This window comes from Sinocyclocheilus grahami, unplaced genomic scaffold, assembly GCF_001515645.1.
Source record: "Sinocyclocheilus grahami isolate Dianchi unplaced genomic scaffold, SAMN03320097.WGS_v1.1 scaffold1222.1, whole genome shotgun sequence".
Taxonomy (NCBI): domain Eukaryota; kingdom Metazoa; phylum Chordata; class Actinopteri; order Cypriniformes; family Cyprinidae; genus Sinocyclocheilus; species Sinocyclocheilus grahami.
This window is the reverse complement of record NW_015506401.1, coordinates 324,494-333,802: the sequence shown is the minus strand read 5'-3', so window position 1 is coordinate 333,802 and position 9,309 is coordinate 324,494. Positions and strand designations below refer to the sequence as shown.

At 40.2% G+C, this 9,309-nt stretch overlaps 1 protein-coding gene across 50 annotated transcripts in view; it reads left to right on the top strand.

Moving 5' to 3' along the window:
* The window catches only part of LOC107568153 (glycine-rich cell wall structural protein 2-like), a 20,550-nt gene that overhangs the window by 5,445 nt on the left and 5,796 nt on the right, over window positions 1–9,309 (top strand). The gene's annotated exons all lie outside the window — the stretch shown is intronic.

Below are 9,309 nucleotides of genomic sequence, written 5' to 3'. Positions count from 1 at the left end.
TATTCTCCTTGGTTTTCTACCCGCTTTGACTTTTTTTTTTTTTTTTTTTTTGATGTTCATTGCAATGGATTATCGAGTTACAAGAAAAGGTAGTAAATGGATTTAATTGCGAACAGTTACTGATTTTGTGACGCGCTGTCGTGGCATTCTTCGACTCCCTGCACGTGTTAAAATGGGCAGCCCCAGACTGACAGCTGGCACCTACATTAAAAAAAAAACTTAAGATTTATGATGAGTTATTGCCAAATTTAGTCGTTGCTTGTTTACAGTTCTTTGTTATATGGCGCAGTTTGTTAGATCGTGATCTAATTTGTCTGACGAAGTGCCAGCAGCTGTATGAACGTACACCAGTCACACTGTAATTTATATGCGGCAGACTTTAATGGACCGTAAAACCAAGACAGAATAACTGTTAACTCCAGACCTGAACAGTAATATTGACAAACGGCTAAACTAATGCAGAGCACTGTAACTTAATTTGAGCGGTAACTGATGATCCTGTGTTCTGCTTTGGTTTCTCCGGGGCTTTTCTCCAAGATACTTGTATACATGATAAAGGAGGTTCTATATGTCCCAAAATTATCATTTAACTCCTTTTCGACCAAATTTATGGTGTTTTGTCTTTGCACTGCTGTCACTATAGATGGGTGTGGTTTCTGCAACCAGGCACCTCCGCTTCACCCACATCCCACCTTTTGCCCTTTTTCAATTATCTGGGAGTGATGCGCTGCCAAGATGGTCGCGGTTGGCTCCGCCCACTTTAGGCTTCAAAAATGTTCTTCAGGAAACTATGAGTGAAGTCACAGAATTTTTTTTATTTTTTTTTTTTTTTTTTATAAACCCAACGGATCTCATATTATATTTTCTATACAGGTCGAACTGAGACATGACAAGTAATGCAGTTTTTGTAATGCCATTAATTGTTATCATTCTGACAGTCTATGCACTATGATCGACTATATGTTCCTATTGGATTGAAAACCTGTGCCAAGGTTTTGACTGAATGACTCGATTTTGAATCGGGTTTGCTGTGTTTTGATAGAGTTAGTAAATGTAGAAAAAGGTAGTCAGCATTTTGAAACATAGAGTTTGTATTTATTTAACAAAATGTGGTTTTGGCCAGAAAATTAACAATTTGGCTAATTGTGTGAAATAAAAAGAATTGCGATTTGAGTCGTGTGTGTGGTTTTTGTTTATTGCAAATGATTTATTCTGAAGCCATGTTCTCAAAGGATTTCTATTAGCTGTGACTAATTTTTATTTTTAATAGGGTGGTTTTTATTTATTTTTCTTCGTGGGCTAATGACACTTTGCTCAACCGATTTGTTCAGAACACTGAATCAATCAGCATTGAATCGGCTGATTGCTGTGAGGTGCACTATGTTCCGCCTAAAATGTAAATGTTTTTTTTTTCCCCGCATTTTTGCTGCAGCTGTTTTCCGCACCTTTTGCAAAGTCTTTATACTTCTGTCTTCACATGGCGTTTCTTCAGATGGTCAAGAGTGACCGATGCATCTGCCTCATGAGCTGCAGTCAGTTTCTCCTCTGTACACATCATCCATTTTTAAGAAGTACAATTTTGAACTTTTACTAGGAAGCCTATAAAGTATGTTTCAGGAATTACAAACGCTAGTGTAAATTACGAGTCAATGCTGTGATTGGCAGTGATAAAGCAATGGATGGAACAAAACATCTGACGAGCCGATGTAAATAAAATAAAAACAGAACAGTGCATTAAATGATTTAGAATAAATTCAGAGTAACAAAACCACTGCAGCAGCAAGTCTGTTTGCTGAATATATTTAGCAGCTTCTACAGTTAAAGAGAACTTAATAGTTTTTAAATTAAATCTACAAAATACTTAAATATTTTAATTGTACTATTAGCGATCATAAACTTCTGTAGTAGGATTAAGAGAGAATTCTATCAAATTAAAATCCATACTCTTACAATGAATGTTTTTGCTCCTCCCACAAGATTTCAAAGACTTCCAAACAAACTCTTAGAGAAAGGAGTACTTGCCAACAAATTGAAATGGTGTTCAGCAGCAAATGTCATAACGGATTCACTAACAAGAGACACATCTCCAAGTTATCAAATCAATTAACACAATTGTCTCAAATAAGCAAAAAAACAACAGACGAGCCCCAAATTGTTACATAAATACCCATCTAGGGCTGGGGAGCCAGTAAAAAATAAGAAAGTAATATCTAAAGGGGAAAAAAAACTCTTGGAGAACCAGAGCAATTCAACCTCCCGTCCCAGAGTCTACACAAACCCCAATTTGAATTAATATCTTTTTAATTTGAAAAGATAAACCGAAACCGTAGTCCCAAAGGAAGCGTTAACAAACATATAGGGAACAAAGTCTTCAGGGACCCATTCTTCATAACTCGCTTAATAAATCTGAGATGATTTGAAAGATGCCAGATCTTCTAATCGTTATAACTGATATCTGGCTAATTTGGTTCTTCTATTCGAATTTGCGTATTTGATTACAATATCTGGATTAAGTTGTCTAAGATTACTGTGTGTTCTCGTGTTCCCCGTAAAGGGCAGATGTATCGATACTCGAAACCACGATCAGCAATGCACCGACTGGCTGGCGGCAAGACAGCGACGTAATGATGTCATATAATTAAATAAGATACTTGACGAAAAACTTGACAAATTTCTGGACCTTTATAAGGAAACAGCCAAGTGAACAAAACTATGTACATTTTATAATAGGTCAACGAAGTGTGCACTGATTTTATTTAATTTATTTTATATGATTCCCAATTATTTATATTCACAATTACTAGTATTTGTACAGGCTTTACATTTTTAGTTCAATGTTGTAGTTAGCAAGTCATGTAATTTTATCTTTGAAGCAGATTTGTTATGTGACTGCATTAAAGTTTCTTAAGGGTGACGGTCAAGTTATCTGCGTCTCCTGCGCTCCATCAAGCCACTCCCATAATATGTCAGCACTCAAATTAATGCACGACTCAGATTAACTGTATGTGTGTAAGACTCTAATACAGTTATAAAGTTATTATTTTATCACGAATAAATCTTTCAATTAGTAAAACTGGCTGTGTCTATAGTATTATAGATTACACAACATTATAATAATGATGCATAGACTGATCTAGAGATTCCTTCAGCTTTTAAAAGAAGTGCCTGCCCCTGAATTGACAAATCTCTTTGCAACCACATGGTAAATATCTTACTAGTTTTAGTAATAGTTGGATTGAAATTCAAATCATAGCGCAAATATAACATCTTTATATATGTCAGCAATCACACTAGGAAGCTGAGGTAAGTGATACGAATCAACCGGTTTACTGATATCGACAGATGTATACAGAGCAAGAGTCCAATGGTAAGTAAGATGGGTATGGAATGAGATCAAGGTTCTTATCTGTGCGGTGATACAGTCTCTGTATTGCAGGCAGTCCCAGGAGCGGTGGAGTGATGGAGCAGAAGGAACAGCGGGAATGGAGACGTTGGAGGACCGTCGTGGTAAGTATCCAGGTATGGAGTCAGGTAAGCTTGACATAGCAAATGGTAGACCAGACAATAAGCTGAGGGATCTGTGCACTGATATAGGGAGCGTGATGAGCATGGACAGGTGTGTGCAATCAGTAGTCAGGTGAGTGTGATCTGGTGAGCGTTGGGGGCGGGGACTGTGGTGGCTGAGGTGATTGTGACTCCCTGACAGTACCCCCTCCTCCAGGGGTGGCTTAGCAAGGAAAGATCTAGAATGTCGTCCCAGGCCACCCAGGATCTTTCCACGAGGTACTCGAGCCGACCGTCCCGTCACTCAGCTTCTTGCAAGACAGGCGGAGACGTAGATCCCTCTTGGAGAGCCAGACTCTGTCTCCTGGATGATATACTTTGTCTATTTCCTGTTGCTGTAATTCGATCCCTGGATGATATACAGATTCTACATTTGTGAGATGGGCATACTGCGGGGTCGGAGAAGAGAAAGAATGCGGCAGATGAGCGCAGACAAGCAACAGAAATTAAGTTTAACTAAAAATAACAATTAGTTTTTATTAAATCATAGTCTACATATAAAAGGAATTAATGCATGAAATATATTTGCCTCAAATAATTAACAGATTAACAAAAAGAAAGAAAAAAGACAATAATGTAAAATATGCTGAGTTTGGTTCATTTTTGTGGCGCTGCGCTGTGCAAAAGTTCACGGAAAGGAAACCGAGATGACAAGCGCATCCTAAAATTAAAGTAAACGCATTGCAGTTTCGAAGGATCTGTATGACCAAAAATGACGGATTATTTTATGTTTCCGCTGTTCGATTGCGCCGGCGCCTCCGCACACACATACAGCATTGCAAACATTGCAGCCATTCATTATCAGAATAAAATAGTCAACCAAATATAGATAAACTGGTTAATTAAAATCGTCCGTACAGTCCATGTCATTCAGCCTGAGTTCGGGCCAAGCATATTTGTTCATGTGAAGAGTGTGATATTTTCTTTTTCTTTTTTTTCCGGAAAGCACGTTTAGTAGACTACAGAAGCATGGTTTACATACTAAATAGGCTAATAGTTTATCATTCAAATACATCGCGAATATGTAAAAACATTTAGATTCGTGCCGAATGATAGAGGTAGGCTGCGTGAAAACAAAGGCGTTTGCTTTCGGTTTTGCTTTAAATTAATTGGTTTTGGCTTGTTTAGAAACTTATATTTTTCATTCTTGTTTTGTTCTGAATACAGTTAAATTTAAAGGATTTGTTGTGGAGTGAGGAGAACTAAAATAGCCTATAGGTTTGCTATTGTGTTTATTGCTTGTTCATTAGGGCCTATAACATTCCGCTTTATTTACCACTATTATTTCTGAATATAGGCTAATTGCGATTTGTGCTTGAAAGTGAAAGTAACTCACAAGTAACTTAAAAGTAGTGTAACGCATTACAATTCAGAGACGGTAATATTGTAATGTAACTAATTACTTTTAAAAGGAAGTAATGAGTAATATATAATGTATTATATTTTGGAAGTAACTTGCCCAACACTGATCTTGACGACAGGCTGGCCGTGACTCCTAGGAGCTTGCAGAATGCTCTTTAGATGTGGGAGATGAACTGAGGTCCCCTGTCAGAGATGATATCTTCTGGGATGCCATAATTTTTGAAGACATAGTGGAATAAACTTTCTGCTGTCTCCATGACCGTAGGGAGACCCTTGAGAGGGATCAGATGGCATGCCTTGGAGAATGAATCAACGGCAACCAGAATATAGGTGTTACCATCCGAGTTGGGAAGATCTGTGACAGAGTCAACACCAATGTGTGACCAGGGTCTCCGTGGGATGGGCAAGGGAACCAGCTTTCCAAACGGGAGCTGCCTAGGGTTCTTGGATATGGCACAGACTTGAGCAGCTGTGGACAGACTGGATGACATCCTGGGTCATACTGGGCCACCAGTAATGAGCCTGAAGGAGCGAGAGGGTGCGCTGGCTGCCTGGATGTCCAGAGCCCGGAGACTCATGCAGACAGCCCAGAAGGGATTGAAGCAGGGAGGATGGAACATAGGTGTTCCCTTCTGGGCCTCCCAGTGGAGCAGGCTCTTAGCGGGAGGTGATGCAGATCTGATCGTCAAGGTCCCATTGGATGGGACAGACCTTGACGGCTGGAGGGAGGATGGGTTCGGGTTTGGTGGGAGCATCCGGGGAATGAATGCGAGAGAGAGTCAGCTTTAACATTATGCTCACCAGGTCTATAACTGATGGAGAAATTAAATCTGGTGAAGAAGCGTGCACAGCGTGCTTGTCATGGGTTGAGTCTTTTGGCACTTAGATATTCTAGGTTCTTGTCATCAGTAATCACTGTGAAGGCGTGTTGAGATCCCCCCAACCAGTGCCGCCACTCTTCTAGAGCCAGTTTGTTTGCGAGCAGTTACCAGTTACCAGTGTCATAGTTCTGCTTGAGTAATAGGTGCAAGGATGGAGATGAGGAGGCTCTCCGTGATACTGAGAAAGCACTGCTCCCACTCCCGTGGTTGAAGCGTCCACTTCGACGATGAAAGGGAGTTGCGGGTCCGGGTGTTTGAGGATGGGAGCAGTGCTGAAGGCTTCCTTGAAGCGTTGAAAGGAGGCTTGGGTTTTGGGGCTCCAGGACAGAGACTTGGGCTTTCCGCGGAGCAATGAGGTTAGAGGTGCCATGAGGTGACTGAAGTTCTGGATGAAGCGACGGTAGAACTCGCATTCACAAGCTTCAGGTAGAGGTGGTATTTCCTGAGCTGTTCTAGGACCTGCATCACATGTTGGCGATGTTTGGCCAGGTTCCGGGAGTATATCAGGATGTCAGTATGTAGACGATCACAAAACGATGGAGGAACTCCCGGAACACCTTGTTCATGAACCACTGGAAGACTGACGGTGAGTTAACAAGGCCGTAGCGCATGACCTGGTATTCATAGTGGCCAGATGGAGTAATGAAGGCTGTTTCCACTCGTCACCCTCCTGGATACGAATGAGGTTGTATGCACCCTGCAGGTCAAGCTTAGAGAAAATGCGAGCTCCACGGAGTTCCTCGAGGGCAGCCGGGACCAAGGGAAGTGGGTATGGCAGTTTGAGAGTTCAGGGTCTGGTAATCAATGCAGGGCCTCAAGCCCCCATCAGTTCAGTTCAGTGGTTTAGCCTACTACACCACAAGTAATAAAGCTATATAAAAAATAAGCATGTAATTGTAAACATATGAAATTAAATTTAGCAAGAAATTGAATGCTGACACCATGAGATGTAAAACGTTTTACTCTGTTTAATTGTTTTATAGGTAGTGGTGCTCATGGAGAGCATCACACGAATGTTTGGAGCAGATACACAGCGATAGTGTGGAAGATTTTTATTAACTAATCAAGTATAATCAATGTGAATCTAGCCATTTATGTATCAAGTTATTCTATTATTATAATCATGTATCTGCCTGTGTGTGAGGCCTGCATGAGAATGGAATGTGCAGGGGTACAGTATATGGTGGAGCTGCACACTCTATTTGGACATTAGACAAAATATATGATGAGACCTCCTTGGTGCAGACATTACAAAAATACAGTATATGGTAAAGTTGCACGATCTGTTTTGACATTAGACAAAATATATGATTAGGATGATAGTGGGGGAGGACTGGTTAGAATCTCCTTGATGGCGAAGAACCATCTGGCAATTTAAACCCCCATTAAAAGTAAAGTCTCTGACCAGAACTGTAATTTATATGCAAATGTCAAAAGGCTAAAAGGGTCTCTTAAGCCACAAACACCCCAAAGATCATGCATGATTCTACGCAGACGCTACAATGTGCAGGGGTACAGTATATGGTGGAGCTGCACACTTTATTTGGACATTAGACAAAATATATGATGAGACCTCCTTGGTGCAGACATTACAAAAATACAGTATATGGTAAAGTTGCACGTCCTGTTTTGACATTAGACAAAATATATGATTAGGCCTCCTCGTTTCACTTAAAATTAATTCTACATCCTAAAAGCAGGCTGGGGACACAGCCAAAAGAGGTAAAAGAGTTGATATACAATAACCATATGTATGAAATGTATTGAACATGGACACGCCTTCGGGAAACACTGTGTAAAAGAGAGTACAGACACAGACTCTATAGATTGTTCTGCAGAGCCGGAAGCCATATTTCTTACTGACTTTTACAGGATCAATATCATCAATAACATTCTTAACTTTTGAGTTAAAGGAATCAAGGAGAAGATCAACAGAGTCTGCAGAAATGCTTGGTGTTAAAGATATAGCCTCCATAAATAGCACACTGGTGTTTTCGTTAATGCATCTCTTTCTGACAGAGACAGATCTAGATTCAGTGGTAGCAGAGATCAATATATCAAAGAAAATACAGAAGTGACCAGATAGTGCTACGTCCTTAATAACAATGGATGAAATGTTTAGACCTCTACTGATGAGTAAATCTAACGTATGTCCACGATTGTGTGTAGATTCATCACATGCTGAATCAGGTCAAAGGTGTTTAAAACAGTTATAATTTCTTTCGTAGTTTTGTTTTCTGCATTATCTATGTGAATATTAAAATCCCCTGCAATAGCAAAACAGTCAAACCCTGAGGAAATAATTGATAGCATTTCTGTGAACTCTTCAACAAAGGCTGGAGAGTATTTTGGAGGCCTGTAAATAATGATAAACAGAATGCGTGGAGCACCTTTCAACACAATCCCTAGATATTCAAAAGACAAGCATTGATAGACATCTTTAAATAGAGCAGCTACACCTCCACCTCTCCTAACAGTCCTGCAAACACTCATGAAAGTGAAGTTAGGAGGGGCTGTTTCATTGAGGACCGTTGCACTGCAGCTGTCTTCTAGCCATCCAGGTTGTTTGTGGTTATTAATGTCCCCGATTGTGTGTGGGTTCATGCACATGCTGAATCAGGTCAAAAGTATTTAAAACAGTTATAATTTCTTTCGTAGTTTTGTTTTCTGCATTATCTATGTGAATATTAAAATCCCCTGCAATAGCAAAACAGTCACACTCTGAGGAAATCATTGATAGCATTTCTGTGAACTCTTCAACAAAGGCTGGAGAGTATTTTGGAGACCTGTAAATAATGATAAACAGAATGCGTGGAGCACCTTTCAACACAATCCCTAGATATTCAAAAGACAAGTACTGACCAAATGACACTTGCTTGCATTGATAGACATCTTTAAATAGAGCAGCTACACCTCCACCTCTCCTAACAGTCCTGCAGACAAGACATGAAAGTAAAGTTAGGAGGGGTTGTTTCATTGAGGACCGTTGCACTGCAGCTGTCTATAATGAAATCTCTTCTGGCATCAAAACCCCAAGACTTTAAGAATGATTCCTCACAGCATCAACAGAAGCCACCACAATAGCCAGATTGTCCCGCACATGTTCTCCCGGTCTTGCCTCATGATTGTGTGGTTCAGGGGGCGTCATCATGGTCTTCCTCATCCTCTCTGTGTACTCGGGCAAGGACAGCCTTGATGTCCCTTTCTCATCCATGATCAGATTCCAGTCTGAATACAGCAATGAGGGTCGTGATGGACGGCAAATACAGATGAAGGTGGGCACGGTGGTCAGTGTTTCATGCAACGGGCACAGCTGTGTTGAGATCGCAGTAGATGTGGGTTCACCGCCTGTAAATATATCATTGTCAGAACAATATGTTTGAATAAAGCTTTGTTTCATGTGTTGTTAACTTGTATTTATTTATTTTCATGGTTACTTTTATTCTTTTACTCCTATATTCATGTTTCCTGTTGTTGTCGTCAGTAAATAAAATATAATTGT